This window comes from Macaca nemestrina, chromosome 10, assembly GCF_043159975.1.
Source record: "Macaca nemestrina isolate mMacNem1 chromosome 10, mMacNem.hap1, whole genome shotgun sequence".
Lineage (NCBI taxonomy): Eukaryota > Metazoa > Chordata > Mammalia > Primates > Cercopithecidae > Macaca > Macaca nemestrina.
The window spans coordinates 93,661,383-93,668,061 of NC_092134.1; positions in this window are offsets into that span (position 1 = coordinate 93,661,383).

The window sequence follows — 6,679 nt, forward strand, 5'->3', positions numbered from 1 at the left end:
TGCTTATCCTTGAGTGAATACCTCATTATTTAATTATTATATATATATGTTTGATTAGGCATATGGTTTGCTATAGTCTTACCTATTTTTAACCCTTTTGTCTTTTATATCTTTAGAATCACCTTGACATTCTTTACAAGAAATTCCGTTGGGTTTTGAGTGGAATTACATTGAGTATAAGTACCAGTTGGGGGAAAATTGACATCTTCAGTATGTCGAATCTTTTAATCCATTTGTAATCCATGCTGTGTCACTGTTTTTATTTGGAGTTGTCTTTCAAAATGTTTTACAGTTTTCTTTGCAAAGGTCACATACATCTTTTGTTAGTTCTATTACTAGGTATTTCATTTTTATATACAAGAATGAAATATTAATAGATCTTTAAAGAAAATAAAATTTAAAATAGCATAAGATATATCAAATTGCTCAAGTCAGAAACTGGCACATAGTAAATACATGATAAATATCCTAAAGCAGATATATGAATGAATAAATAAATGGATGAATGGATGAATATGAGACCCAGTATGCATATCTATAACTGATTATTTCAGATACCATTCTGCTTAGGTATTCAGTATTCTCGAGGGATTTTCTCTCCACAATAAGAAACCTTGATGTTTCCAGTTCTTACCTCAGTATGCCACTGATAAAATAAAACAGATCTAAAGGAATAGTTTCAAAGAGATGTAAAATGACATCTTGTCAACTTGTCTTTTCCTTTTTCATGACTCCTTTTTCTTCTTTCTAACTTTTGGCACCTATAATTGAGATTTCCTTCCAAGCATATTTAGCTCAACTTAAATATACTTCATTAAGGCTTTGGCAAACCTTTTCGCGTATAAGGATAATACAGAATTATCTATTTTTCTATAGTTTGTTTTACTGCTGCTGTTATTGTTGTTTTATTTTGTTTGCTATAAAGTTAAGCCTCTTGTTCAATGGAAAATATGATCAAAAATAATTTTCCAAAATTATTTAAGGCCCCATCATTACAGCAATCAGTAGTCCTACTGTGTATGAAATTTCTAAGTATTTCTAAATGCTCAACCCTAGACATTCCCTTCACTGATATTTTTAAAGTGCTTCTAGCACCTTGGCCATTTAATAACTTATGTTCTTTTTTCAAAACCTTAGGAAGAAATTGCGTTTTGGAATTGGGCCAACAGTATGTGTTTCTCCGGTAGATAAGCAAAATTTCATAAGAACAAAGATGATTCAAGCAGATGTCTATCATGAAACTGTGAGAAAAAGCACCCAAAGTCACAAAGATAAACATCAAATCCAGTCTTTGGAAATTTCCCCCACCATACCCAAGCATCTTTTGAAGCAGATATTCAATTATTTTGAAGCATTTTTAAAGAATTTCCTAGATTTTATCTAAAAGACACTTTTGAAATCTTGGTTAAAATTCATGGAAATATATCCTAGATGAATTTGGATGACTGTCAGCAAGTAGGTGTGAACCTTTATTTTATCCCTCAGTGACTCACTCAGTTGTGAATGGCTCTCTGTGATCTGGCCACAGCTTATTTCTTGCCACATCCTATTTTCAATCCTCTTCCAATCATGTGGAACTTCCAGCATCTCCTTACACATGCCATGTTATTTTACACTTTTGTGACTTTGCTCATATTGTTCTCTCTCCCTGGAAAGCTCCCCGACAAACTCCACTGCCGTTACCCACTAGGCAAGTACATCCTGTTTTCAGAATCAGCCCAATATCACCTTTCCTACCTAAGGAATCTTGTCAGACTGCCCTTCATTACCAACAGACAAAATAACTACCTTATCTTTGGTACTCTCTCTCTTCACTCTAGACCTATGTAGCATGCTACCTGTAACACTGTATTTGTTTGTTTGCATTTGTGTTTTCCACTGAGCAATGATAAATTATGTGTAGACAAAAATTGTATTGCTCACCTTTGGATTACTAGTAGTGTTCTGATTCAGAGTATGTACTCAATAAATTCATCTTGAAAAGTGAATGAAAGAATAAATGAACTCCTGTATCTCCATCATTGATTTACTATTTAATCAGTGAAGTTTTTAAATTTTATTCTCCCATATCTTGAGATTTAGTCTTGTGTTAAATCAGTTGCACACATTAGACATTACTTTGTCCTTTTCACTTCTTCTTAGCATATATGGGATATATAATCTTTATAAAGGTTAAATAAATATATTGTAATATATTATAATACAATAAAGGTACATCTGAAACAACATAGTGCAGACACTGTTTCCAATGTTCGACATTGTGCTGGAGTAAAACTTAAAGGATCTTGGAAAGAAGAAATACTTAAATACTGTCACCAGTGTAATGTGCCACATTGTAATGGTGTTATGCGTATTACATATGTTATCTAGTAATGCACAAAAAGCCTAAAAGATTTGTTCGTATTTTCCTCATGTGCAAATGAAAACACTGAGTCTCAGAGAGATTAAATAAATTGCCAAGTGTTGTGTCAAGCAATTTTGATCCTGGTCTTTCTAATATAAAAGTCCATGTTTTAAATTATTAACTGTTTGACATATAACAATAATAGATCATTACATGGTAATATAAATATATAAGTGAACACAAATTATATTTTTACTTCGGCATTCAATCAAGTGCAATATGTCGTTTTGGTTGATGGATACAGAAAAAAACTCAACATCTTGCAGATATTAGGTTGAAAAAGAGGACATTTTTATATCCGTTTCAGATAAACATATATATTTTTCTTTGATACTACACCAAAATTTGACAAGTGACTGTTTCTTAAAGGGTAGTTGCAGCATGAAATCCAAAATAACATCAATAAACTTTTCGTTCTCTATTACACTAAAATTCATTGGTTTTATCTTACACAAGGTGCGGATGATTTTGTAACATCATGTATTGGTCATTTAGAAAACATTATTCCACTGGATTATGCAGATTTTCTAAATGCTGACACATTTCATTTTACAATTTCAAAAATGAACATTTATTAATGTCACCAATCTCATCAAAATATTTGAACTATTGGGATGCATCAAGTTCATTCTGGTAGACACACATTTTTCAACATGTAACTCTCCCTTGAAAACTCAAATTTTATCTTTGGCAACAAATGCAGTCCGTTGTTTTCCTTGAATTAACAAACTCACTTTGCTCATTTTTGAGAAAATATTTGCCAATTATCCAAGTCTGAATAGACACGGTTTCTTTGTCAATGTTCGTTCTTTTAATGGTGTTTTCTGAAGAAAAGTGTCGTTCATTTGCAACTCACTGGCACAAATGCTTTTCTTCCGGACACCCATCATACTTGAGTAAGCAGCAGAAGCGCCTAATGCATACTTTCCATTTCATCATGCAGAATATTAGCAGGACATTTTCTCAAGGATTGAGATTTAATAACATAAATAATTATAACTACTTAATCAATGATATACTTAAGTGAAACAGGCATGCAATAAAATGTTTTTGAATAAATGAATAAGCTGCCTTGTATTAGGCCCACCAAGGTGAATTTGAAGGTATATATTTGACTCATGGAAACAGAACTAACACAGTGTTTCATGAATGAAAGTTCACAGATAGATCCCATTAATTGAACTCAGAATACTTTCTTGAAGTGAACTGAGGCCCCATTCCCAAATAATCAGATTTGGTCCATCTAGGGTGAAAAGAGAGACAATGTATATTAAAGTACTCTCCAGATAATTTTGAAGAACTGTCAGTTTTGGGGACTGCCTGCTAATGGGACTGTAGTTACCAAGTTTCTTTGGGCGATGATGAAAATTCTCTCAAATTTTATCAAAGGCTAAAAAATGACTGGCTAACATTACTAATTAGAATTCTACTATAATCCCATAGTACAAGTTTATAGTTTTTAAATCTCAAGTGTGTCAAATGTATATTCTTGCCAACTGTGCTACCCTCCAAGATAACAAGGAGAGACCGCTTCCAAGGACAGGTATCAAATGAGTCTCTGGGTTAATTCCTGTCCTTCCTTTCATATTCCCCTTGATTGGCTTACAAAATAATTACATTATTTTAAAGTGTGAACTCATTAATTACAGGTTCTTTGGCATAATTTAAAGGAATTATTTTCTTAAGGTATGCCAACAGAGGGTAATAGAGGTGGGCTGGGACATTTATTCTTCTCTGATCTTTCTCTGATGCACCCAAAGGCTATTTAATGCACAACTGCCCTCTTATTGCAACATCAAAGTATGTAATTCACTATTTATATTTTACTTTCACAATAGAGAAATTGTCCAGACTAAGCATGTTAAATCGTGCCACAAATGACTTTTTTGTGTGGTAAAATATAAATAACATAAATTTACAATTTAAAAGATTTGAAAATCTTTAGTATACAGTGCAATGGCATTAAGTACATTTATATCGTTGTGTAGCTATCATAGCAAATGACTTTTATATAAAAGTAATTCAATGGAAAACTCAAGTATATCAGATCTACAAAGTATCTTCAATTATTAAAGTAAAACCATAGTTTTAATAAAGAACATTATCACAAGACTCCATATAAACTAATAATCCTATTGATAAATTCCTGACATTGTTATTTATAGGACTGTCTTTTAAAGTATATTTACATTTGAATTTTTTTATAATCCAAAGATTTTCATCCAGATTTCATATTAAAAAATAAAATCATTGATCCATCATGATACGGATTGTATATAAGTATATTAAATGTCAGACTTTTTATCCTAGTTTCATTTTAAAAACAAACTTTCCTATCAATCATGGGCAGATGTTGATAAGGTAATAGTAGCTGTGGCAGAGAATGCATTTTTATTAAGGAAAAATGACAATGTATGTCTTTAATAGGTAAGATTATTAACAGCTCTTTGAGTATCAGAACTTGTTACAAGATATTTTAAGCAAAAGCTTTAATAACCAATAATCCATTCACAGTGTTTCTTATTGGGGTACCAGCTGCTACTGTTCCTTTTCTCTTCACAAGACTTCAAATTCCAAGGTTGTGTGTACCTGACAATACCGGACAGGTCAAAACATAGCCACCGACTTGACTAAGAGAATTAACCATCTAAGCCTAAATATCCCCAGGTTTTCCCCTTTCCACATCCTTCCTTCTTTGTGCCCTCTTAAGCATTGCTGTTTCCCATGTATGCAACTTCCTACTAAACACATATAATTGGACAACACATCTCAAACACAGTTACAAAACCCAACTCATTATTTCCTCCCCAACCTTCCTCACAATGGGTGGGTGTTTTTGATCTCACTGAAGGTCACCACCCCTGACCAGTCTCTCTCTCCCCATGTGCTGCCTCAGCTCCAGAACTAGTTTACTGCAACAGACTCTAATGAGTTGTCCTGTCACTCAATTCTATTCTCTACACTACTAAAGTTATCTTTCTAGTATTTGAATCTAATTATGTTTCTCCTTTACTTAAAAATCCATCAGTAAGAAAACAAGGAGCAGAAACTTTAAACATTCCTAAATACCCTCATACTACTTGCTTCACACTTTCCACTACGCCCTCCATTCCCATTGTTCCCAATAATATCCTTCTCTCCAGTCAAATGGAATTGACTGAATTCTCCTGTGGATAAAGCACTTTTCTTTTTCTTATAACATTGTTTCTTCTTCCATTAAAAGTAAGCTGAAACATCACTTCCCCCATAAAGTGTCCTAGAACTAAGCACAGTATTGGCTGAGGTAGCAAGCAATAAAAGTTTGTTGAATGGATGAATAGTTGAATGAATTTAATCAACTAAAATGTTTAGATTTAAATATATAGCCAACCATACTACAACATGAGAATCCAGAATTATTGTCCCGCTATTCAAAATACTCTTGTATAAATCCAATCTACTAAATGTTTATGTTTCATTTTGGTTAATTCTTAGACAAGAGGGCTTAGTGCACTACAAAAGCCATCACATTAGATTTTCATATAGTTTTATTTTTCCTCATTTATGCAATGTATTACACATATATGTATACTCTAGTGAAAATTTTTTTGATCTTGACTTACACATTCAGTTGTTAGACATTCGTGTGGGCATGAATGTAAACATGTCTAGTCACCAGAATATCCTGATTCAAATAGGGAAGTGAAAGGCGAGACACTCTCAGACAGGAAGCAACTGACAGCATCCTTTAAAAAGAAACCATAGGCTGTGGCTCATTTATTTATTTGCTTATTTGTGACTTGTCCCCAGTGCTTGATGATGCTTAGCACAAAGAACTGAGTAAAATTATCTTTTATATTTTCTATTTATATAGCAATTTACATTGAAAAGCACTTTCAAGTTAATTCTCTCCTTTGAAACATTTGTTGATATGTCAATTTTAGTTAATATTCCTGAATATTTGATGATTTTTAAAAGAAACCAAGTTATAGATTCATTTTACTATATCTAAAAATTAAAATTCTATTTTGGCTGAATTTTGTAAAAATATCTCCATTATGTTTCAACTTTGTTTTGAATTTTTAAAATGGTCTGTCATTCCAGTAATCCCACTGCTGGGTATACACCCAAAAGAAAGAAAATCAGTATACTGAAGAGATATCTGCACATCTATGTTTCCTGCAGCACTGTTTACAATAGCTAAGTGTCCCTCAACAGATCAATGGGTAAAAAAAAAAATGGAACATACACACAATGGAACACTACTCAGCCATAAAAAAGAATGAGGTCCAGTCA